This window comes from Myodes glareolus, chromosome 15 (genome assembly GCF_982192425.1).
Source record: "Myodes glareolus chromosome 15, mMyoGla1.1, whole genome shotgun sequence".
NCBI classification, from domain to species: Eukaryota; Metazoa; Chordata; class Mammalia; order Rodentia; family Cricetidae; genus Myodes; species Myodes glareolus.
In genome coordinates, this window is record NC_142040.1 from 12338061 (window position 1) to 12364391 (window position 26331).

The window sequence follows — 26331 nt, forward strand, 5'->3', positions numbered from 1 at the left end:
TGACTAGACTAGTATGGGACTTACTCTATCCTTCCTGCTGCCTCGCTCTTGATTGCCCTACCACAGCCTTCCAGGAGCTGGGATTACAGGTGTATGCTACCATGTCCAGCTAAGGTTTTTAAAATTTATATTATATTCTTTAAGACAAAAAATGTAGAAGACTTGGGAACTAAATTTTGGAAGTAATTGTCATCATGTTTTTCTGATCATTAAAAACGCAGGAAAAAACATAAAACATTTCATTATACTGTAGATTGTGATCTTAATTTTAAGACATTTTTTTAAGGATTGAGACTATTTTCTAGTATAATTTCAGCTAATTTTATTGTGTGCTTGCATTTTATTTTATAATTTATCTATTAATCATTCATCTAGAAGTGTTTTTGGTCGTTATAGTTCTTATGTTCTCTGTACCTCTCCCTCCAATGTGGACTTCAGGCCTTGAACCAATGTCCTGATAAAAATCTCCCAAGTGCCGAGATTACAGATGTGCGCAGCGCACCCTCAGATATGAAAGTTTATGTCATTTTCCCCAGTGCTATGTGATATCACCAGCTACTTTCTCTTCATACCCACTGATTAGAGAAAAATGTTGTACCATTAAAACAAATAAACAAAAACCCAAGTTGTTTAAAGAGAGAATTGACTAAGTTTCTGCAATGGGTTTCAAAAATAAAATAAAGCTTTAGGCTTTCGTAAGTCATAAGTCTCTGTAGCTCAACTCTTGGTTTCCTTTTAAGTTTCTTATAAATTGTAGCTTATTCAGTCCTTTTAAGGAAAAGATAATTATGTATTACCACTAGTTGAAAACCTCAGGTTTAACACTTCTAAGTGCTAGATGTGTATTAGGTTAAAATTGCTACAGTCATAAACAGTAAGAATTGCTTGGGATCTGAGAGATCATTTGCCAGATTTTTAGAGATAAGAAATAAGTCTGGGAGAGAAAACATTTCTAATTATTGTGTAGCTAGTGCCAGAACTCCAGGTACAGTGTGTTTGTTACTTAATTTGTTAAAATATTCACAATAGTTAATTTTGGGATATATGTTTAAAGTTTCTTGGCTTTTCTATTTATCACTTTGAATTATAACTGAATTTCTTAATTTAAGTTTGTTTTAGAAACTATAAGTGCACTTAACATGGTTGTGATATACATGATTGAGGTAATCATCACACACCTTGCCTTTATCTTGTCATGTGAAAACTACCAGGATAACCTCCCGAGGTGCAGTGGGGTGGAAGAAATGAGGGTAGCACAGTTTTAGCTGGGAAGCTCTTTCCATCAGTGGTCAGCAGGCACAGCTGAGTATGCCAGGTGGCAGATGGGAGGTATACTTACTAGTTTTAGGTAGAAAAGGGAAAATTATAGAAGGTTTCACAGGAACTGAACATTAAAGACTGAGTTGAAATTGTTTTGAACAAGATGGTTTCTCACAATCAAATATATTTTGTTTTCGCGAATAGCTTTATTAAATTTAGACACAGAGACTCATTTTCTGCCGTGTCAGAAAACATTCTCACAGTTAAGGGAAGTGGGAGGATTTATGATGTCTTCTTCCGCTGGGCCATTTGTTGTTACTTTTAAGTACAATGATGGAACATTTATTCATGTCTTGGCTAGAGATGAAGTGTCTTAAGTGACATCTTCAGAGATACTTGGTTCTTTATCACTGTTTTAATGGCTGTAGTTGTACTGGGTGGTTTTGGGTGTCAACCTGACACAGGCTAGAGTCATCAGAGGAAGGAACCTCAGCTGAGGAAATGCCTCCTTGAGATCCAGTTGTAAGGTATTTTCTTATTTAGTGATCAATGGGGGAGGACCCAGCCAATGGTGAGTGGTGCCAACCGTGGGCTGGTAGTCTTGGGTTCTATTAGAAGATGGGTTGAGTAAGCAAGCCATGGGAAACAAGCCAGTAAGCAGCTCCCCCCTCCATGCTTCTGCATTAGCTCAGATCCTGCCCTGTTTGAGTTTCTGTCCTGACTTCCTTCAGTGATGAACAGCAAAGATGAAGTGTAAGTCCTTTCCTCCCCAATTTGCTTTTTGACCATGGTATTTTGTTGCAGCAATAGAAACGCTAACCAAGGCAGTAGTATTGCTTTCTATGAGGTATTGCATAATTTATTCAACCACTATCACTGGACAAATATCCTTCAAAATAAATATTAATGTCATCACCAATATGTTAGAATGGTTTGTAAATTGTATTTACTTAGCTTGCCATCTATTCTTGTGAAACTGTATCTTTAACTTTGCTGTCTTTCTTACTGTTTCTATCAGCTTATATTGAACAAATGTCTTCTGTTATTTCTTAATTTAGTCAATTCTCATATATGTCTTTATTATCATCTTTATCAAAAAGTCTGGAATTGCTAGTTTTTAATAAGCTGTCATAAAATGCATTATGCTCCATTACTGCTTTAACTTATCAGAAATTATTTTGTATTTTGGCATTTTTTGAAAATGTATACTTTTTAAACATCAGTTTTATTAATTTTTAAAATATTCATTACTATTTTAAAATTATGTGTTTGTCTGTGTCTGTGTATGGATATGTTCCCATGAGTTCAGGCTCCTACAGAGGCCAAAAGTACTGGACCCCTTTGGAGCTGGATTGCAGTGTGAACTGTCCTCTGGGAACTGAGCTGAGGTCCTCTACTAGAGCAGTGTACACTGTTTTTGGTTTTCTTTTGTTCCTTTTAAGATAGGATCTCTGTGTAGCCCCAGGTGTTCTGGCACTCAGAGATCCGTCTGCCTCTGCCTTTTGGGCTGTGGAAGTAAAGACCTGTGCCACCATGCCTGGCTATATGTGCTCTTAACTGCTGAGCCATCATTCCAGTTCAGAACTTCAGTTTTAAAATGTTAGCTTTTTTTTTTTCTGAGTTAGAAAATAGTAAAATGTATACGTTTTTATTTTAAAGAAATTGAAAAGCATTTTGTCAATGGAATGTTGATACTGGCAAACTAAAAAAATCTGTAAACAGTTTGGTTTAAAATTTATCTTTTGAGCTCAAGTCCTAGTTGATACATAGGCTTCTATTTGTAGAAATAAATTGAACAATATCAAGTGACTGTTTTATAGGTGAAGATAGTTAACTGTCAGCTATTTGATATGAATTCATAAATTAATGAACCAATATTATATATCAAATGTCAAACTTATTCTTAAGACTGCTTGTTTGTTTTCTGGTCTCTCAGACCCGAACAATCACAGAGAAACTATATTAATTACAACACTGCTTAGCCAATAGCTTAGGAATATTTCTGGTTAACTCTTATATCTTAAATTAATTCATTTCTATGAATCTGTATATTGCCATGATGGTGTGGTCTACCAGCAAGATGAGCCTCTTTCTCCTTTGGCAACTACATGGCATCTCCTTGACTCCACCTACTCTCTATAGATCTCTGTTCAGATTTTCCGCTTGACTTTTTTCTGCCCTGCCATAGGCTGAAACAGCTTCTTTACTAACCAATTCACAACATAGAGAGGAGAATCTCACATCAATTAAGCTTAAAACTATAATATATATACAGAGGACCTGTAGGCTTTGTTCTTGCTGCTTTACTCTGAATTCATAGCAGTTTTGCTTAGTTGATTCAGAGGGCGTTGTTTTCCTGGTGTCCCCTGTTAGCTCTGGCTTTTAAATTCTTTCTACTTCCTCTTCTGCAGGGTTTCCTGAGCTCTGAGGGCAGGGATCTGATGAGGACCCCCCCACCATGTGTGTAATATCTGGCTATGGGTCTCTGTATTTGTTCCCATTTGCTTCAGGAGGAAGCTTCTCTGATGATGGTTGAATAAGGCACTGATCTATGAGTTTAGTAAAATATCGTTAAGAATCATTTTATTGTTACTTTTTTAAAAGTTTTTTTTTTTTTCCCAGATCCATAGTATTTGATTTTACCTTAAGTCTCTGAGCTATCTAGTGTCTGGTTCTTGGTCATTTAAACAGTGTTGGCTATGGGGTCCATCTCTTGAAGGGACCTCAAGTCAAATCAGACACTGATTGGCTACTCCCTCAAGTTCTGTGCCACTGTTACCTTAACATATCTTGCAGACAGGACAAATTGTAGATCAAAGGTTTTGTAGGTGGTTAGTGTTTAGATTTTTCTTTTGGTGGCCTGCAGAGTACTTTCCTGCATCAAAGACACTAGAACAGAGATAAAGACGTCATGTAAGCTCCAACCTGATTTCTCTATATTCTGGCAATGGGCCCCCCCCCCCCCAGTCAGTTTGCAGAAAACAACCCTTTTTCTTAGCAACAGCCTGGATTGTTTGAGGATTTCCATGAGACCCACTTGGCCAACAACAAAATTGAATGCAACCAGTCTCAGTACTAGTAGTAGTGTGCCTGTGTTGTGAGACCCCTAAGCAAGACCACCACAAAGCCGGTATCTGTTGCAAACACAAAGGAGTTTAATTGATTACAAGCCTGAGCTTGGTCCACTGTCCAACACTCGGGCACAGCGGGTGGAGGAGAGTGGTCCTGAGCATTTACAAGTTAGGGTTTATATAGGGAAAACCACAAGTGGATCACAGCCCTGTCAGAGGGTTTCCCAAACCCTGACATTTAACCTGATTGATTATAGTGAGGGGAGGTACAGAATTGAAGAGTAAAGTAGTTAAAAATACATCAAGCTTAGTTGAGGCGTGTAGTTAGTAGCTGCCATTAGCCATGTCGTTAGTAGCTATCATCAATCTTACCCTCATCAATTATATCCAGGGTGAAGTTCCACTCGTTTCTGAAATTTGGGAGAACTTGGGATCATTGAGAGGGCATAAAATGGGTGGTTAATAGTTTAGTTCAAATTTGACCCTTACAGTATGACTTGCTTGATGACAAGGGATGGCCAGCAAGGACTCCATCACCTACCTCCACTATTAGGAAACCTCCTTAGGATCCTCTTCATGTATTTTAGGGAATTTCCACTATGTACCTCAAACATCCCTTAATTCTAGCTGTACTGGAGACCAACTTGGACAAGGATCCATCCCACTTACCAGGTTAGGGGCACGGGGTTTAGAAAAATAAGTAAAGAGAATGAAGATGAAGTGAAAATAACCAGCAGAAGCACAGGATAGTATGGGAGGGGTTCCAGTGAATACTGAAACCACCTGCATTTAGTTTCCTTTTGCTTTAAAATACCCCACCCTAAACGGTAGGAGTAAGATTAAAAAAAAAAACTGTATTAGCATGATATAAGGAAATGAACAGACCAGTTGAAGGTTGTGGGCTACATTCTTAGTTAAACATTCTTTTGCTAGAACAAGACAAATAATACTCCTACCCTAGATCACAACATTCTGTAGGCAAACCACTCCTTGTGTGGAATCTGCTGTTATCTCCCTAAAGGAGTAGGAACTTAGTTGGATCTTTAGACTTTTGTTTGAAGTAGAAATAGATCCACTTTTCAATACCTGAAATCATGGGCTAGATATTAGTCACACCTGTTGCCAATAACCTTGAGAAAACAGAACTCTGATCTAAATCAAGGTAGGGCCTTTGTTTGAGATAGAAACAGACTATAACCTTGAAGGAAACAAAAGTCAGTTTCAACTCTGACCTTTAGACAAGGTGGAAATAGGCTCACATTTTTGGGCCTCCATGTAACTATCTCTCACCACATTCTCTTCCTCAACCCTATCTCCCTTCCCAGTCCCCACGTGGTTCTCCATTAGCATCTTGCCGTGCCCCCGGTCTACTCTTATTTCCTTCTCCCAGGGAGATCCATGCATCCCCTTTAATTCCTGCCTCCATGCTTAACCTCTCTGGGTCTAAAGATTGTAGGTTGCTTATCATTTATTTAATGGCTAATATCCACATATAAGTGAATACATAACAAACATATTTACATTTCTGGATCTGGGCTGTCTCATTCAGAATGATTTATTTCTAGTTCCATTCATTTGCCTGCAAATTGTCTGATGTAATTTTTTTTAGCAACTCCATTGTACCACATTATTTAGGTTGCTTCCAATCTCTGGCTGTTATGACTAGAGCAGCAATGAGCATGGCTGAGCAATATCCTTGTCATAGGATGGAGCATCCTTTGGGTATATGCCCAGAAGTGCTATAGCTAGGTCTTAAAGTAGATGGATTTCCATCTTCCTCAGGAACCACCATTACCATTTCCATAGTGGCTGTACAAGTTTGCACTCCCAGCAACAGTGGAGGAGTGAAGTTCCCCCTATTTCGCATCTTTACCGGTATGAGCTGTCATTTGTGTTATTACGTTGATCATAGCCATTCTGACAATGTAAGATGCAATCTCAAAGTAGTTTTGATTTGCTTTTCCTTGATGGCTAAGGATGTTGAACATTTAAGTGTTTTCCACCAATTTCAGATTCCTCTAATGAGAATTCTCTGTTTAGATTTATACACCATTTTTAATTGTGTTGTTTTTTGATGTCAAGCTTCTTGAGTTCTTTATATATTTTAGATATTAGGCCGCTATCAGATGTGGATTGGTAAAAAAATCTTTTCTCATTCTGTAGGCTGTTGCTTTGTCTGGATGATGGTGTCCTTTGCCTTACAGAAGCTTTTCAATTTCATGAGGTCCTATTTATTAATTGTCGGTCTTGGTGCCTTCGTTAACAGAAAGGCTTCCTTTGTACCAGTGTGTTCAGAACTAGTCCCCACTTTCTCTTCTGTCGGATTCACTGTACCTGGTTTGACATTGAGATTGTTTGATCCATTTGGAACTGTGTTATGTGTGGGGATTTGTGCAAACAATTAGCCATCCAATTTGACCAACACCATTTTTTGAAGATTTTGTCTTTTCCAGTGTATATTTCTGGTTCCTTTATTAAAAATTAGGTGTCAATAGGTATGTTTGTGTTTATGTCTGAGACCTCAGTTTGAGTCCATTGATCAGTGTGTCAATTTTTAATGCTGTTATTGTTTTGTTTTGTTTTGTTTTTTTACTGTAGCTTGGTATTATAATTCAATAATGGCTAGACCTTTCATTACGTTTTTTTTCTTTTTTTTTTTACTATAACTTGGTATTATAATTCAATAATAGTTAGACCTCTCATTGTGTGTGTGTGTGTGTGTGTGTGTGTGTGTGTGTGTGTGTGTTTTTATTGCTCAGGATTGTTTTAGCTGTCCTGGGTGTTTTGTTTTTTCATATGAAGTTGAGAACTGCCCTTTCAAAATTTGTGAAGAATTATGTAGGAGTTTTGATGGGGATTGCATTGAATCTGTAGATGTTTTTGGTAGGATGGCCATTTTTACTATGTTATTCCTACTAATCCATGAACACAGGAGATCTTTCCATTTTCGTGTATCTTCAATTTCTTTGTCCAATGTCCTAAATATTTTATTGTACCAATCTCCCACTTGCTTGGCTAGAACTACTCCCAAGTTATTTTATATTATTTGAGCCAATTGTGGTAAGTTTAATTTCTCTGACTTCTTCTCAGTCTGACATTGGAAGGTAGGAGGTCTGCTGAATTTTGTGAGTTAATCGTGTATCCAACTACATTGCTGAAAGTGTTTGAGTTCATTGGTGTTTGAGTTCATTAGTGGAATTTTTAGGGTCACTTATATATACATCCATATCATCTGCATAAATGATACTTTGACTTCCTTCTTTCCAATTTGCATTCCCTTGAGCTCCTTTAGTTGCTCTGGCTGGTACTATATTGAATAGGTATGGAGGGAGTGGCCAGCCTTGTCTTGTTCCCGATTTTAGTGGAATTACTTTGAGTTTCTCTCTTTAAAAAGAGAAAATTTTAAAAAGTTAAAATTCAACTCAATTTGATGTTGGCAGTTGACTTGCTGTAAAAATAAAAATGCCTTTATTATGTTAGGTATGTTCCTTGTATCCCTAGTCTCTTCAGGGCATTTATCATGAATGGGTGCTGGATTTTGTTAAAGGTCATTTTTACATTGATGAGATGATCATGTGATTTTTTTTCTTTCAGTTTGTTCATATGGTTGATTACACTTACTAATATGAATATACACTGAGCCATCCCTGCATCTCTGGGATGAAGCCTTGATTATGGTGGATGATCATTTTGAAGTGTTCTTGGATTTCATTTGAAAGTATTTTATTGAGTATTTTTTTAATCTATATTAATAAAGGGAAATGGGTCTGTAATTCTCTTTCTTTGTTGTATCTTTATGTGGTTTGGGTACCAGGGTGACTGTGGCCTCCTAACATGAACTGGACAATGTTCTTTCTGTTTTTATTTGTAGAATAATTTTGGAGTATTGATTGGCATCAAATCTTCTTTGAACGTCTGATAGGATCCTATGCTAAAACCATCTAGTCCTATACTTTTTTTTTTTGGTTGGGAGACTTTTAATGAATGCTTCTATTTCACTAGGGGTTATAGGTCTATACAAATTACTTATCAGATCTTGATTTAACTTTGGTAAGTGGTACCTCTCAAGAAAATTACCCATTTCATTTAGTTTCATTGATTTCTTTTTAAATATCCTTGTTTCTATTTTATTGATTTCAGCCCTGAGTTTATTTCAGGCTATTTACTCTTGGGGTATGATTTCATCTATTTGTTCTAGAGCTTCAAGTGTGCTGTTAAATACCTAATATGAGCTCTCTTCTGTTTTTTGTTTATGTAGCTTCCAGCTATGATCTTTTCTCTTAGCACCACTTTCATTGTGTCTCATCAGTTTGGGTATGCTGTGCATTCATTTTCATTGGGTTCTCGAGAAGTCTTTAAATTCTTCACTTCTGTTGTGTGCTCAGTTTTGGAGAAAGTTCCCTGAAGTGTTAATAAGGTCTTTTCTTTTGTTTGGTTGAAATGTTCTTTAGATATCTGTTAGCTCCAGTATTTTCTCTGTTTAGTTTTTATCTTGATGGCCAGTTCAATGACGAGAATTGGGTAATGAAGTCTCTTACTATCACCGTGTGAGGGTCATTGTGTGATTTAAATTGTGGTAGAGTTTCTTTTACAAACTTTTGGTTGGAATGTTCTTTCCTCACTCTGTGTGGCTGGATTTGTAGGTAGATATTGCTTAAATTTGACTTTATCATGGAAGAATTTAAATTGTCATTTTGGTATCTTCGTGGATGTTCCTTTGAGTATGTGATGTCCTTCCCTATTGCTTCTGATTAGTTTTCGTTTGAAGTCTGTTTGTTTTGTTAGATATTAAAATGGCTAAACCAACTTTCTTCTCAAGTCCATTTGCTTGAAATAGTTTTTTCCAACTCTTTGCCTTGAAGCAGTGTCTGTCCTTGATGCTGTGGTATGTTTCTTTGATGGAGCTTCTTAGAATGGATCCTGTTTTTTGAATTGATTTTATTAGTCCATGTCTCTTTATTGGTGAATTGAGACCATTGGTATTGAGAAATATCACTGACCTATGGTTGATTCCTGTTGTGTGGATTGCTGTTGGTGGTGGTGGTGTGTGTGGTGTGGTATTTCCCTTTTGATTTTACTGGTGTGCAACTATTCCATGTGTTTTCATGGTTCTAGTTAACCTCTTTTGGTTGGAATGTTCTTTCATCACTCTGTGTGGCTGGATTTGTAGGTAGATATTGCTTAAATTTGACTTTATCATGGAATATCTTATCTTCTCCACCTTTGGTGATTGAAAGTTTTGCTGAGTATAGTTAGTAGTCTAGGCTTGCATCTGTGGTGTTTCAGAGTCTGCAGCTCATCTTGCTTTTAGAGTGTCTACTGAGAAGTCAGATATAATGTAATTCTGATAGCTTTGCCTTTATATGCTATTTGATCTTTTTCCTGCAGGTTTTAATATTCTTTCTTTGTTCTGTTTTTTAATGTTTTGATTATTATATGCCAAAGTGACTTTTTCTTTCTGGTCCAATCTATTTCGTGTTCTGTATGCTTCGTGTATCTTTAGATTAGAAAAGTTTTATTCTGTGATTTTGATAAACATTTTCTGGACTTTTGAACTGGGTTGCTCTTTCTTTCTCTATTTCTATTATCTTAGGTTTGATTTTTTCCTAGTGTCCCCAGTTTCCTGGATGTCTTGTGTCAGGAGTTTCTTGGATTTAACATTTTCTTTGACTCATGATCCTCTTTTAGCATATCTTCAGCCTGTGAGAGTCTCCCTTTTGTCTCTTGTATTCTGTTCATGAAGCTTGCCTCTGTAGTTCCTGTTTCAGTTCCTAAACTTTTCATTCCCAAAATTCCCTTAGTGTGTTGTTTTCTTTATTGATTCTCTGTCTTCAGGTCATGGACAGTTTTATTCATTTTCTTACATTGTTTTTTTTCCTGTTTTCTTTTTCTGGATTTCTTTAAAGGGTTTATTAACTTCTTCTGTACCTCTATAATCTTCTTACAGGTGGTTTTAAGGTTTATTTCTTGTGCTTCAGCTATGTTGGAATATTCAGGACCTGCTGTGGTAGAATAGCTGGGTTCTAGAAGGGATGCATTGCTCTGACTGTGTTTTTTTTATTGTGACTTTTAACACTGGTTAAACTGGTTAACACTTGTTTAACACTGGTTTTAATCCTAGGCATCTAGGATTGAGTTGATTATAGGCATAGGTGCTGATTTCTGTATTTGGCTTTGTTGGGTGGGTGTTTTGTTCCTTGGTTTCTGTTTTTCTCTAGATTTTTGGGGGGTGTCATACCTATGTGTTTCCTGGTAGGAAATTTTTTATGGACTTGATAGTTGTGGCCACTGGGGGTTCCAGGTAAAACGTTTTTTCTGGGTACTAGGAGCTGACACTTGGGAATGGGCATAGGCTGGCTAGAGGTCGAGGAGAGCAATGGTCAACAAAGATATGCTCACTTTGTCTCCTTGGAATGGGGAAGTGGATGGTCAGTGGTCACCACAAAGGCTCTGCTATAGCTCTTGGAGTGGAATTGGGGGGTGGATTTAGAGGAAATAAGGGAGAGGAAGAGCTACGGATGGCCTTCCTGCTTTCTTGGCAGGAGTCGTCAGTGGCTTCACAGAGAGTACTTGCTGGAGTTGGAGTCTGGGATAAAACAACAAGTGGGGAGATGGAAGTTGGAGAGGAAGATCTGTGGGATCCATAGGAGATGTGGGTAGAGGGGAAGGGAGGCTGCAGCAGGTGATCCATTACAGAGCTGGGATTGAGGCTGGGATATTGGATCTGTGGAACATAGAGAGGAGAATCTACAGGTAGCCTACCTGGTTTTCTGTCATGCATAGTCTGAGCCTGCTCGAGTTGGGAGATGAGATGGAGTGATGAGTTGGGGGAGGGAGTTTAGAAGGGGAATGAATACACAGGACATGGATCTACAGGACATGGGAACAGGAAGCAAGGAGTTCTGCTGGGAAATTGGATTTGACAGGGAGGAGGGAGTGATGAAAGTCTTTAGCTGGCTTACCTGTTTTCTGGCTTGTTTAGCAGGTGTGTTCCCAGGAAATGCCTGCTGGTGTTGGAGGCTGGGATACTGGGGTGAGTTGGAGGAAGGAAGTTTTGAGGAGATGTTGTGTTCTGTTGGGGATAGGGTCAGAGAGAAAAGGCAGACCTCAGCAAGTGTTCTGCTACAGAGGTGGAGATGAGACTGGGGGCAGGGTAGGTTGGATCTAGGGAGAAGTGTAGGTATGGATCTGCTGTAAATCTATTTGTTGCCCTGACTGGGGCGGCCCTTGAGTGGGGTCCATTTTTAACCTTGTCAGACTAGGTCAGATAGCATTCCTTGAACCAGGCTTTCCCAACCACATTTGGTAGGCTTAATTTTACCTTAGGGTTACTGTAATGCTAGACAATAATGTTTATCACCTTTGGCTTGTAAGTGGTGGTATGGATTAACATTTGGATGAAATCAACATACCAGGAAATAAGTATGTCCTTTCGCATTGAACTTAGACATTGCTTGGCTCCTTGGCCTGCTCGCTCTAGTAGCTATATCACACTTGTATTTACATGTCAAAAGGAGTAGTGTTTCATTAGTTTTTATCTAAAGAGCAGAGAGATTTGTGTTATCAGTTGGAAGTCTAAAGAAACAAAAGTTTAAGTAGCCAAGTAAAACATATTCAGAACTATTTGGGGTTGAATATATTTTATACACTATAAAGATCTACTTGTATGCATTTTTTTTTAATCAGTCTTAAGCATTGCCTAAGTTAAATGTCCTTCAGTGTTACTTGCTGTGTTCTGTGCTATATTCACCAAGGATCCTGGGCTTTTGGTTACTTGTGTAACTCATACATTAAGACAGTAATTAAATGGGTCCTTGGTAAATGTAATGCATACCAGCTTACGTTTTCCTGTAAATTACGTCATAGCATTCTTCCAAACCTGATTTCCATCAGTCTTCTTCAAGCAGATTGATTATCCTTACCACACCAGTAAACACATATTTTCTGAAAAGCTGTGCTGTAGCCAAGTGTTTTTTGGGAAGCCTCCCTGAGGCTTGTCAGCTGCTTCTTGTGATTCTTTCCGTCTACCACTTCTTATATTCTACCACCCACCCAAATGGAATCAACTTGCTGAACTATTGAGCCTTCCTCAGCTGTATCCTTTACACTCAGTCATATTCAGTTTGATTTTTGTCTGGAGTGGTCTCTCTCTGTTCATCCCTCCAGGGTTAAACTGCCCTTTTGTCCTAGAGTTTCTCTTTAATTAAGCAGCTTACTAATGTGTCTAATTTTGTATATGACGTGTTCATTGCCTTATTTCTGATTACTTAGACTTCCAAAGTGATACTTTCATCAAACAGGAAATGAAAGTTATATATCTTCCAAGTTTGATGCTTTGTTGCCGTGAAAAAAAAAACCTGACAAAATTGTTTTTAATTGGTTTACAGTGTTAGAAGTGTCAGTCCATGTCTGATGTAGGAGGGTCATCTGTCTATGTGTTACTTTCATTGGTTAATAAAGAGACTGCCTTGGCCTTTTAATAGGGCAGCATTCTGTTCTGTCTACTCTGCCTATCTAATTTTCTGCCTCACAACAACATCAGAAACAAGGGAGCAGCTGACATATGTTGTAAGGGGGGGGGGGCTACTCTCCTCCGGCTCGCGTCTAGCTTTACTCAAAATAATTACACGGAAACTGTATTCATTTAAACACTGCCTGGCCCATTAGTTCTAGCCTCTTATTGGCTAACTCTCATATTCCGACTAACACATTTCTAATAATCTGTATGCCACCATGAGGTCGTGGCTTACTGGCATGAGTTTAGCCAGCGTCCGTCTTGGGAAGGGGAATCATAGCGTCTGGCTAAACTCATGATGTTGTCATGAGGCAGGAGAACACATTTCATTACTGAAGACGGAAAGGCAGGTGGGAAGGGGCTAGGAGCAAGTTGTAGCCCAGGGTGAATACCAACTTTTTGTAGCCAAGTCTAGCTTCAAACTTGTAATCTTCCTGCTTCAGCTTGCTGAGATTATAGGCATGTGTTATTATAACTAGCAAGACAGTGTATTTCTGCTTTTTAGATTTATGCTTATTTCTATGATGATATGATTTGATTCATAGTGCTTTATTATTGTTCAAAGTTATTAATTTATCTCTGTTACACTATACAGACACAGACACAGACTTACATAGTTCTTGTCACTAAAGTAAGAAAGTGGTGCTTCACTACTTCCTACTTTAGGTCCACTTCTCAGGTTTGAGCCAGTTGTCCAGTGTGGCTGGACTTTCCTTGTTTGTTCTTGGTATCCAGAGGAATATTTCTGAACTATTCATCATATCATACCACTTTTCATGGTATTATAGCCTTAATGTTAAGTTTTAAATTCGATAATCTACCTTTTAATATCTGGTTTTGCCTTCTAATCTTTCTCTTAAGGCAGTTAGCATTGTTGATTGACTAAATTACTGCCTCTTGAATACTACATGACCTTCCAAGGTAACTTTTCATAGTTAGTTTGTTCGTAACTTCTCTTTCCTTTTTGTTGTGTTATCATAGACATCCTATCCACTTATCACTTTTGAATATAATATGCATCTCTTATCTGAGGTATGTGCCAGCTGCTCATTAAAGTAAAAAACATGCATTAGTTGCTTCTAGTATTCTAAAGCACCATACAATAGCTTGTTCTTTAATGCATATTAATTTGGTAAATTCAGTAGACTTTAGTAGAAAAATCATTACATTTGAAATTAGGTGCCAGGTCTATAAGCAGATAGTTGTATGATTTTGGTCATTTAAATTTTGCTTTCATTTGCTAATTGTCTACAGGCTTGTTTAAATGTTGAAAGTGTGAGTTCTTAAGTTTTTTATTAATCTAGGTTGAAATTCCAAGTCCTGTTTTTGGAGTAAAAATGATTTTTACACGTTTAAGAAATCTGTCTCAGTCTCTCTTGATCTCAGTCACTAAAGTGCTTTAAACAGTTGAGAAACAAAAAAAGGGGGGAGGGGTTGATGGGTAATAAATAGCTTTTCCCTATTTTTGTAAGGGAGATGATAACTGAAACCATTTGGGGTGATCTGAGTCCCAAGTTTATATGCAAATATACCCTCTAATAGTAAACAATGTGTGTTTCCTTTCAATTTGTTTGTCAGCTGGAGAGCTAGTTTAATGAAACATAACAAAATGTCAGTTTCACCAAGGGTGACATAATTTTCAAAGTTTGAAATTTAAAATTGCAGCATGTTTGTATTTCACTATTGAAGTTTGTTTCCATTACTGACAAGCAGAAGAAACAGTTGGTGTTTGGTATATATTTTACTTATTGGAGAATTAGTTTTCACTGGTAAGATTTTTAACCTACTCAGAAACTATTAATGACAAAAATTGAATGATCATTCTTCACGATACTAAAGATGTAACTCTTCCTTGCTGTCCATGGCCTCAGGTTAGTAGACCTGTAACCCCAAGGTACTGTAGACTTTACCCAAGTCTTGGGTCCCTAAACTATTTCATAAATTAATTTTCCCAGTTTTAGTTGTCAAGGAAATCTGAACCTAGAGGCAGTGAATCCAGATAGGAACTATCTGTTTGGCCAAGCTACTGTTTTGAAGCATTAATAAAACCATTAAGGCCGCTCTGTCATGGCACGTTGAAATTCAACTGTGATAGTCTTTGTAGCTTCAGTGTATCAGTATTATAAGTCTTTTGCTGTGAAATTTGTTTACTTCAGAGTTATATTTATTTAAGTATCCCCTGTTAAAGAAACAAGGAAAATTATTCCCGACATTTAAGAGACTTTAAAATGTTCAATTCTGGGATGAATATTAAAATTGCTAATGTCTAAGTTAGTACTGGTAAAATAGCAAATTAATGAAACATTTCTCCAAAATTTATAATTTGATAATGTACTCTGGGTGGTTTTCCTGTATGTGTATGAAAAAGAGTGTATCTGTGGTCAAGTTTTTTTTCACATAAATTTAAAATGAACTCTTGATGTAGGTTCCTATTTTAGGGTTAAAGTTAGATTTTCTTTTAGTATGACGTTTGTAGTCATCTAACAGTGACACATATTCTAGGAAAGCCGAACGATTGCTGTTGTGTAAGAGTGTGTTTAGCACAGCAGGTAGATGGAGTTTTGAAAGTTATTTTCAACTTCATTTCAGAAGAGGAAAGTGGCATAGTAATTGAACAGATTAGAATTATACTTTTGCATTGATCAGTTTTTAGTCATACATGAACTAGAATACTGAGAATATACCAGCTTTCCTATAGCTAGTTCCTGTGTAGGCCCCAAAGCTACAGAGAAACCCTGTTTGGAAAAACAAAACAAACAAATAAATAAATAAATATAAATAAAACGCATTTGCTTTTCTCAAGTTAAGTTCCTTAGTTCTCTTCTGTCTCCATATTTGATCAGTTTCTGAATTTTTCAACATCATCCCTAGAATGCTGGGTACAAAGGTACAGCGTCATTATTTTCTTTTTTTTTTCCATTTTCTTTTTTTTATTTTTCTTTTTTTTATTTTTTAAAGTTTATTAAAATATAAAAGTTTCCATTTTCGCCCCTCCTCCCAACACCCTCCAACTCCCCCCACTCCCTCTCCTCTTCCCTCTCCATCTCTAAGAGCAGTCAGGGTTTCCTGCCCTGTGGGTAGTTCAAGTTCCTCCCCGCTCCCTCCAGGACCAGGAAGGTGAGTATCCAATCAGACTGGATCCCCAAAAATCCAGAATATGCAGAGGAAACAAGTCCCAGAGTCATTGTCAATGGCTTTTTAGAAAGACTTCGGGCCAGCCACATTCAGAGAATCCAGCCTCCTCCAGAGAATCTGGTTGGATCAAGTGCTCCTTCAGTCCCAGTCAACTGGCCTTGGTGAACTCTCATTAGATCAGTCGCCTTGTGTCAGTGGGTTATCGCTCCCCTTGCGGTTCTGAATTCCTTTTTCATGTTCTTCCTCCTTCTGCTCCTCCTTTGGACCTTGGGGGGCTCAGTTCTGTGCTCCAATGTGGGTCTCTGTCTGCATCGCCATCCATCGCCAGATGAAGGTTCCCTCTGATCTTGCCCTCCCTGCTCACGTTCTTCTTCCTTCTGCTTCTCGGTTGGACCTAGGGAGTTAAGTCCAGTGTTCCAACGTGGGACCCCGTCTCTATCTCCATCTATTGCCAGATGAAGGATCTATGGTGATAAGCAAAATATTCATCAGTATGGTTATGGGCCAAGGCCAGTTCAGGCACCCTCTCCTCTGTCCAGAGAACAGTCTGGGGATCTCTCCTTGGACCTGGGATCCCATTTACAGTCAAGTCTCTAGTAAACCCTAAACTGACTTCCATAGTTGAGATATATTCTTCCCTGAACCCATATCTATCCTTCCTCCCTCCCCTCCTCCCAGTCCCCCGAGCATTTCCCATTCCTCCCCTGCTCCCTTCTCTCTAACCTCCTCCCCTTCCAACTACCCTCCCAACCCCCCATGCACCCTTGGTTACCTGGAACTCTTGTCTATTTCCAATCTCCAGGAGGAAAACTACCTGAATTTTCTTCAGGTTCACCTTCTTATTTAGCTTCTCTAGGATCACGAATAATAGGCTCAAAGACCTTTAATTATGACTGCAATCCACTTATGAGTGAATACATACCTTATTCCTCTTTTTGGGTCTGGCTTACCTGCCTCAGTAAAGCGTTTTCTTTTTCTTTTTATTTATTTATTTATTTATTTTTATTTAATTTTTACTGGGAACCCCTCAAGAATCAAGTCTCTTGCAAACCCTAGAATGGCTCTCTTAGTTGCTATATAAACTTCCCTGCTCCCATAACCATCCTTCCTCCCTCCCCCCCTCCCATTCCCCCAAGCCATCCCCAATTCTCGCCCACTCCCCTCTCCCTAACCATCTTCCCTTACTTCCACCCCCCCACCCCCATGCACCCGACTTTGCTTGGCAATCTTGCCTAGTTCTATTATCCAGGAGGATAACTATATAAATTTTCTTCAGGTTCACCTTCTTATCTAGCTTCTAGGATCACAAATTATAGACCCAAAGACCTTTAACTATGGCTAGAATCCACTTATGAGTGAGTACATACCATATTCCTCTTTTTGGGTCTGGGTTACCTCACTCAGTAAAGCGTTTTCTATTTCCATCCATTTGCATGCAAAATTCAAGATGTCATTTTTCTTTACCGCTGAGTAAAACTCTAATGTATATATGTTCCACACTTTCTTTAAGCATTCTTCTATTGAGGGGCACCTAGATTGTTTCCAGGTTCTGGCTATTACAAATAGTGCAGCTATGAACATAGTTGAACAAATACTTTTGTAGTATAATAGGGCATCTCTTGGGTATATTCCCAAGAGTGGAATTGCTGGGTCCTGAGGGAGGTTGACTCCCAGTTTCCTGAGAAACCGCCACACTGATTTCCACAGTGGCTGCACAAGTTTGCATTCCCACCAACAATGGATGAGTGTTCCCCTCACTCCACATCCTCTCCAGCACAGGCTATCATTGGTGTTTTTGAGTATGGCTATTCTGACAGGTGTAAGATGGTATCTCAAAGTGGTTTTGATTTGCATTTCCCTGATCGCTAAGGAGGTTGAACATGACCTTAAGTGTCTTCTGGCCATTCGAAGTTCATCTGTTGTGAATTGTCTGTTCAGATCAGTACCCCATTTTTTAATTGGGTTAATTAGAGTTTTAGTGTCTAGTTTCTTGAGTTCTTTGTATATTCTGGAGATCAGACCTTTGTCTGATGAGGGGTTGGTGAAGATCTTCTCCCAGTCAGAAGGCAGCCTTTTTGTCTTACTGACAGTGTCCTTTGCTTTACAGAAGCTTCTCAGTTTCAGCAGGTCCCATTTATTCATTGTTTCTCTTATTGTCTGTGCTACTGGGGTCCTACTTAGGAAGTGGCCTCCTGTGCCTATATCTTGTAGACTACTTCCCACTTTCTCTTCTATCAGGTTCAAAGTGGACAGCTTGATGTTGATGTCTTTAATCCATTTGGACTTGAGTTTTGTGCATGGTGATAGATATGGATCTATTTCATTCTTCTACAGGTTGACATCCAGTTATGCCAGCACCATTTGTTAAAGATGCTTTCCTTCTTCCATTGTATACCTTTAGCTCCCTTGTCGAAAATTAGGTGTTCATAGGTTTGAGGGTTAGTATCCGGGTCTTCTATTCGATTCCATAGGTCGACGTCTCTGTTCTTATGCCAATACCAAGCTGTTTTCAATACTGTAGCTCTGTAATAGAGTTTGAAGTCAGGGATAGTAATGCCTCCAGAAGTTCCTTTATTGTATAAGATTGTTTTGGCTATCCTGGGTTTTTTGTTTTGCCATATCAACTTGATTATTGTTCTCTCAAGGTCTGTGAAGAAGTTTGATGGGATTTTGATGGGGATTGCATTGAATCTATAGATTGCTTTTGGTAGAATTGCCATTTTTACTATGTTGATTCTCCCAATCGAAGAGCAGGGGAAAGACCTCTGCTTTCCATTTGCTGGTATCCTCCTCAATTTCTCTTTTCAAAGGCTTAAAGTTCTTGTCAAATAGGTCTTTTCACTTCCTTGGTTAGAGTAACCCCAAGATATTTTATGCTATTTGTGGCTATCATGAAAGGTGATGTTTCTCTGATTTCCCTCTCCGCTTCTTTATCCTTTGTGTATAGGAGGGCCACTGATTTTTTGGAGTTGATCTTGTATCCTGCCACGTTACTAAAGGTGTTTATCAGCTGTAGGAGTTCTTTGGTAGAGTTTTTGGGGTCTCTTATGTACACTGTCATATCGTCAGCAAATAATGAAAGTTTAACTTCATCCTTTCTAATTCGAATCCCCTTGATCTCCTTATGTTGTCTTATTGCTATTGCTAGAACTTCAAGCACTATATTGAAGAGGTATGGAGAGAGTGGACAGCCTTGTCGTGTTCCTGATTTTAGTGGAAAGGCTTTGAGTTTCTCTCCATTCAATTTGATGTTAGCTGTCGGCTTGCTGTATATTGCTTTTATTATATTTAGGTATGATCCTTGTATCCCCAGTCTCTCCAACACCTTTATCATAAATGGGTGTTGAATTTTGTCAAATGCTTTTTCAGCATCCAATGAAATGATCATTTGGTTTTTTTCTTTCAGTTTATTTATATGATGGATTACATTGATAGATTTGCATATGTTGTACCAGCCCTGTCTCTGGGATGAAGCCTGCTTGATCATAATGGATAATTTTCCTAATGTGTTCTTGGATTCGGTTTGCCAGGATTTTATTGAGAATTTTCGCATCGATGTTCATGAGTGAGATTGGCCTGTAATTCTCTTTCTTGGTTGTGTCTTTGTGTGGTTTTGTTATTAGGGTGACTGTAGCTTCCTAAAAGGAGTTTGGCAGTGACTCTTCTGTTTCTATATTATGGAATACATTAAGGAGTATAGGTATTAGCTCTTCCTGGAAGTTCTGGTAGAATTCTGCATTGAAACCATCTGGTCCTGGGCTTTTTTTGGTAGGGAGATTTTTGATAACAGCTTCTAATTCTTCACGACTAACAGGTCTATTAGATTGTTCACCTGTTCTTGGTTCAACTTTGGTATATGGTACTTATCTAAAAAAATGTCCATTTCTTTTACATTTTCCAACTTTGTGGCATATAAACTTTCATAGTAAGATCTAATGATTCTCTGAATTTCCTCTGTGTCTGTGGTTATGTCCCCCTTTTTATTTCTGATCCTATTAATTTGCATGTGCTCTCTCTGCCGTTTGATCAGTTTGGATAGGGGTTTGTCAATCTTGTTGATTTTCTCCAAGAACCAGCTTTTTGATTCATTGATTCTTTGGATTGTTTTCTGTGTTTCTATTTTGTTGATTTCAGCCCTCAGTTTGATTATTTCCAGTCTTCTACTCCTCCTGGGTAAATCAGCTTCTTTTTTTTCTAGAGCTTTCAAGTGTGCTGTTAAGTCTCCAATGTGTGCTTTCTCCGTTTTCTTTAAGTGGGCGCTTAGTGCTATGAACGTTCCTCTTTGCACTGCTTTCTTAGTGTCCCATAGATTTGAATACGTTGTGTCTTTGTTTTCATTAAATTCAAGGAAGAGTTTAATTTCTTTCTTTATTTCTTCCTTGACCCAGGGGTGATTTAGTAGTTGACTGTTCAACTTCCATGAGTTTGTTGGCTTCCTGGGGGTACCATTGTTGTTGAATTCTAATTTTAATCCATGGTGATCTGACAAGACACAGGTGGTTACTAATATTTTTTTGTATCTTTGGAAGTTTGCTTTGTTACCAAGTATGTGGTCAATTTTCGAGAAGGTTCCATGAGCTGCAGAGAAGAAGGTATATTCTTTCCTATGTGGGTGGAGTGTTCTATAGATATCTGTTAAGTCCATTTGATTCAGTACCTCCAATAAATCTCTTATTTCTCTGTTAGGTTTCTGTCTGATTGACCTGTCCATTGGTGAGAGAGGAGTGTTGAAGTCTCCTACTATTAGTGTGTGTGTGTGATGACTGCCTTGAGTTCTAGAAGAGTTTCTTTTACATATGTGGGTGCCTTTATATTAGGGGCATAGATATTCAAGATTGAGACTTCCTCCTGATGAATTGTTCCAGTTATGAGTATGAAATGTCCATCTCCATCTCTTCTGATTGATTTTAGTTTGAAGTCGATTTTGTTAGATATTAGAATGGTCACACCCGCTTGTTTCTTAGGTCCATTTGCTTGGAAAACCTTTTCCCAACCCTTTACTCTGAGTAGGTGTCTGTCTTTGTGGTTGAGGTATGTTTCTTGTAAACAGCAGAATGTTGGATCCTGTTTTCGTATCCAATCTCTAAGTCTGTGCCTCTTTATAGGTGAGTTGAGTCCATTGATATTAAGTGATATTAGTGACCAGTGATCGATGACTCCGGTCATTTTTTTTGGTAGTAGAGTGTATGTGTTTTCCTTCTTTGAGTTGTGCTTGTGAAGGGTCGCTAGATGTTTGAATTAATGTAGGCAGTGTTGGGAATGTTGGATTCCTTGGGTTGTGATTTTCCTTCTAATATTCTCTGTAAGGTTGGATTAGTAGCTACGTATTGTTTAAATTTGTTTTTATCCTGGAATATTTTGTTTTCTCCGTTGATAGTGAACGAAAGCTTGGCTGTGTAAAGTAGTCTGGGCTTGCATCCATGGTCTCTTAGTTTCTGCAGTACCTCTATCCAGGATCTTCTGGCTTTCATGGTTTCCATAGAGAAGTCTGGTGTAAGTATGATAGGTTTACCTTTATAAGTTACTTGACCTTTTTCCTTTGCAGCTCTCAATATCCTTTCTTTAGTCTGAATGCTCTGTGTTTTGATTATTATATGGCGAGGGGATTTTTTTTCTGATCCAGTCTATTCGGTGTTCTGTATGCTTCTTGAACCTTCATAATAATATCGTTCTTTAGGATGGGAAAGTTTTCTTCTATAATTTTGTTGAGTATATTTTCTGGACCTTTGAAATGCAATTCTTCTCCTTCTTCTACTCCTATTTTTCTTAGATTTGGTTTTTTTATTGTGTCCCACATTTCCTGAATGTTTTGTGATGAGAATTTTTTGGATTTGCTGTTTTCTTTGGTCAGAGTGTTTAATTTCTCTATGGTGTCCTCAGAGTCTGAGATTCTTTCTTCTATCTCTTGTATTCTGTTGGTTATGCTTGTTTCTGAAGTCTCTGTTTGTTTACCTAGATTTTCCATAGCCAGCCGGCCCTCGGTTTGTGATTTCTTCATTGACTCCATTTCAGTTTTCAAATCTTGAACTGTTTCTATTACCTGTTTGATTGTTTTTTCTTGGTTTCCCAGAATTTCATTTACGGATTTACTCATTTCTTCAAACTTTTTGGTATATTTCTCTTCCATTTCTTTACTCATTTCCTCAATCTTTTTGTTATACTTATCTTCCATTTCTTTAAGGCAGATTTTCACCTCCTGTTTAAGTTCCTCTATTATTTTCATAAAGATCTGCTTAGAGTCGATTTCTTCTATTTCTTCTGAAGTAGGGTGTTCAATTCTTCTAGTTTCGAGCTCCCTGGATTCTGGAGATGTCATGTTGCCTTTCAGGTTGTTGGAGGAATTCTTGCATTGGCGCCTGCCCATCTCCTCCACTCTGGATGAAACTCCTCAGCACTTTCTGGATAGAACTCCTCAGCACTCTCTGGGTAGGACTTCACAGCACTCTCTGGATAGAGCTCCTCAGCAATCTCTGGGAATAGCTCCTCAGCAGTGCAGCAGGGCTAGCTGGTCTTCCCAGGACCCGGGAGACAAAGGGCCCGCAGCAGTGGGGGGAAGTAGGGGTCCCGTGGAACACCGAAGACCCTGCAGCAGGAGCTGACGGGGGAGGGGCTGTGCTCTCTTCCTGGACAGGCAGGCTGCCCAGGCGAGCATCCACTCACCTCTCTGGGAAGAGCTCCTCAGCAGTGCCCAGCGCCATTATTTTCAAATCTAGATCATTAAAACTGTTTCTCCGATTTTTGTTGGATTATTTGTGTCTTACTTTGTTTGTAGAAGGAGCAACGGACTGCTTTTCTGCCACCTGGATCCCAGCTAGCTTATACCCGAAATAATTACATGGAAACTGTATTCATTTAAACACTGCCTGGCCCATTATTGGGTAACTCTTACATATTGATCTAACCCATTTCTAAAAATCTGTGTAGCACCACGAGTGGTGGCTTACCGAGAAAGGTCCTAACCTGCATCTGTCTCGGAGAGGAGAGTCATGGCAACTGCCTCATTGCCTTCTTTCTCCTAGCATTCTGTTCTGTCTACTCCACCTATCTAAGCTGTTGTCCTATCAAAAGCCAAGGCAGTTTCTTTATTAACCAATGAAAGTAACACATAGACAGTTAACCCTCCTCCATCATTACTTACATGGCCTACATCTTTAGCAGTAAAACTTTTAGCAATATCTCACTACAGTTTGTGATTTGAAGGAAGAAAAGCAATATCTTTCCCCTAGTTTATCACATTCTTTCATATACATCTTCTAGATAAATCTTATTGGAGTAGCTTTTTATAGTAGCGACTTTTATTAAATACAACTAAAATATGGTTTTACTATTGGACAGAGATGACTGAACTGTCACATTGTCTGTGTCTGTGAGAGCCAGTACCACTGACCTTGAAGACTCTGGGCAACTGTAATTTTTCAAGGCCAAGTCGAGTGAGGCTCACTTTGTCTATAACACTTTACTAACTAAAAGTGGTTTGCTTTTTAATTTTATAATTTCGAGAAAACCATTCTTCTGGCATACTGTTAGGAGTTTTATGTGCTTATATGCAGGGTTCAAAGATGCAGAACTTCTGTTATGAGCAATAGGAGAAAGAGTGGAGAATGTGAAATAAAATAATATATAGCCTTGGATGTGACGGGAATGAAAGATGCCCGATCTGTAATCCAGTTGGTGGAATTTAAGGCATTGAAAGATCTAGAAATAAAGTAGAGTTGAAATAGTAATCCTGTTCAAAAACCACCTCAACTCCTTTGAGATCCTGTTTCCTTATGGTGTTAATCACAACAGCAAATAATAGTCATACAGAGGACTTCTTGCTCTGTAAACAGTTGAGTGAAGTAAATTGAATCATTATCTATTTGTAGACAAGGAAACACAGGTACAGAGGAGAGGGTTTAAATGGTGTGCCAAAGTCACACAGCTATTAGATCGAGGATGGAAGAGAAAATCAAAGTTCTGCCATTACACTTCATATGTCTAATGCTCTTTAACTGTCCACTTTGATCAGTCGTGTTGAACTAAAGAGCTGCTTTGTTTTTGTCTTTCTGTTTCTTGGTGTTTCTCTCTCTCTCTCTCTCTCTCTCTCTCTCTCTCTCAATAGGGATAGTCAAGCTTGACTTCAGGCTCTCAAGTTTCTTCTTGTTTCCTTTAGCATTCACCACCATGCTCACTGTAGGTCCCACTATGTAGCCTCTTGCCTCTGTCTCCTGAGTAATGGAGTTAAAGGTATTGCCACCGTGCCTAGCCTGCTAGTTTTAAAGTTTTATAATGTTTCCATTGTTAAGTGAATTAGAGAAAGATGAAGAAATCAATACTTTCACCATATTTGATATCCTTATTTTATTGTTTTTTCCTTTTCTTGAAAATGGTATGTTTTTTCTTACATAATATATCCTGATTATAGTTTCCCCTCCCACTCCTCCCAGTTCCTTCTCACCACTCCTTCTGTCTCCTTTTCTATCTCTAATTGGAAAAAAAGTCTTCTAAATGACAATTATAAAGTAAAATGAAGTAAAATAAAATAAGAAAAGCACTAATAAAATTAAAAAAACATTAACACATTAGAATAGGAAAAAACAAACAGAAGGAAAAGTCACGAAAAACAGGTATAGATACAGACTCACTTGTTACTTAGAAGTTACACTAAAAAACAGACAAATTGGAAGCCATAAATACATACACAAAAGACATGGAGGATAAAAGAAAAAAATATGTATATATAATTAAAAAAAGTAAAGTCTTGACATAACATTATGAGACAAGGAACCTCCAAAGATGCCCTTGGAGTTTCCTTTGTATTGGCCATCTCTTGCTGGGCATGCAGTAAGAGTAGTTTGTTTCTCTCTGAGAATCCCCAAGAAAAACTTAAATTTTCATTTGCAAGTGGTTGTCACTTGGAGATTATTTCTTGGTGAAGGATAGGGCATGTGTCAACTTCTTTCAGCTCTAGGACCTCATTTGGTGCAGACCTGTGCAGCTCAGTGCATTCTGCCTCAGTCTCTGAGTTCATATGTGCTTGAATCCTTGTGGTGGAGAAGACTTGGTTTCCTTGGTGTCCTTCATCCCCTCTGGCTCTTGCGCTCTTTATTATGCTTACAGCTTCTGCAAGATCTCCTGAGCCTTGAGGGAATGGACTTAATGGAAGTATCCCACTTATGGCTGGTTATTCCAAGGTCTCTCACTCTGCATAATATCTACCTGTGGGTCTCACAGTTGTATTTGTTCTCAACTGTCTAGGAAGCAGCTTCTCTGATGTTGGTTGAACAAGGGCACTGATGTATGAGGATAGGAGAATGTTATTAGGAGTCATTTTAATGCTGTGTTCTTTTCCTAGATCAGTAGTGTTTGATTTTACCCTCGGTCCCTGAGCTATCTAGTCTCAGATTCTTGGTCACCCAAACAGTGTTGGGTAAGGGTTCCATCTCATGGAGTAGGCCTTAAGTCAAATCAAGTATTGGCTGGTTATTCCCAAGATTTGTGCTCTCATTGCCACTAGCATATTTTGTAGGCAGGACACCTTTGCTGACCAAGGATTTGTAGCTGTGCTGGTGTTTTCATTTCCCCTTTTACCAAAAATGCTAGTATGCAGAAAGTTCTATGTAGGCACAAGGTTGACTTCTCCATGTTTAATGAGTTTTGTAGGTGTTATCTTCAGTAATAGGGCCTTGTCATCAGTTTGGCAAGGACAACCTATAGTCTTGGCAACAGCCTGGGTTGTTTTCAATCGCAATAAATGGAGAAAATTAGACATTCCTGGATAAAACTAAATTTAAGTACTGTCTGTCTATGAATCAAGTTCAACAAAAAGCGCTGCACATGACAAAACACAAGAAATAGTAATCCCAGACCAGCAAATCAAGAGAGCACACACGCACACACACACACACACACACACACACGGTTAACAGTAATCAACAAACACTGTTCATTGATATCTCTTAACCTCAGTGGTCTCAATGTCCAAGTAAAAAGACATAGACCAACAGAATGAAAGCAAAACTAGAATTCACCTTTCTGCATCCAAGAAACACACCTTAACATCACAGATGGACATCCTGTCAGGGTAAAATAATAGAAAAAGATATTCCAAGCAAACAGATCAAAGAAGCAAACTGTAATATTTGACAAAATAGACTTCAAACTAAAACCAATCAGAAGATAATAGGGCAGGACACTACATACTCTTCTAGGAAAAATCCACCAAGACATCATTTAAATTCATAGCATTTATGTAACAAGCACAAGGGCACCCAAGTTAGTAAAAGAAACCCTACTACAGCTTATCACATATTGACCCTCACATCATGACTCCCACTGAGTGGGAGATTTCACTACCTCACACTTACCAGT

The 26331-nt window shown here is 38.4% G+C and overlaps 1 protein-coding gene across 3 annotated transcripts in view; it reads left to right on the forward strand.

The window, feature by feature from the left end:
- Tmem161b (transmembrane protein 161B) overlaps positions 1-26331 on the forward strand; it is an 83182-nt gene that overhangs the window by 9577 nt on the left and 47274 nt on the right. The gene's annotated exons all lie outside the window — the stretch shown is intronic.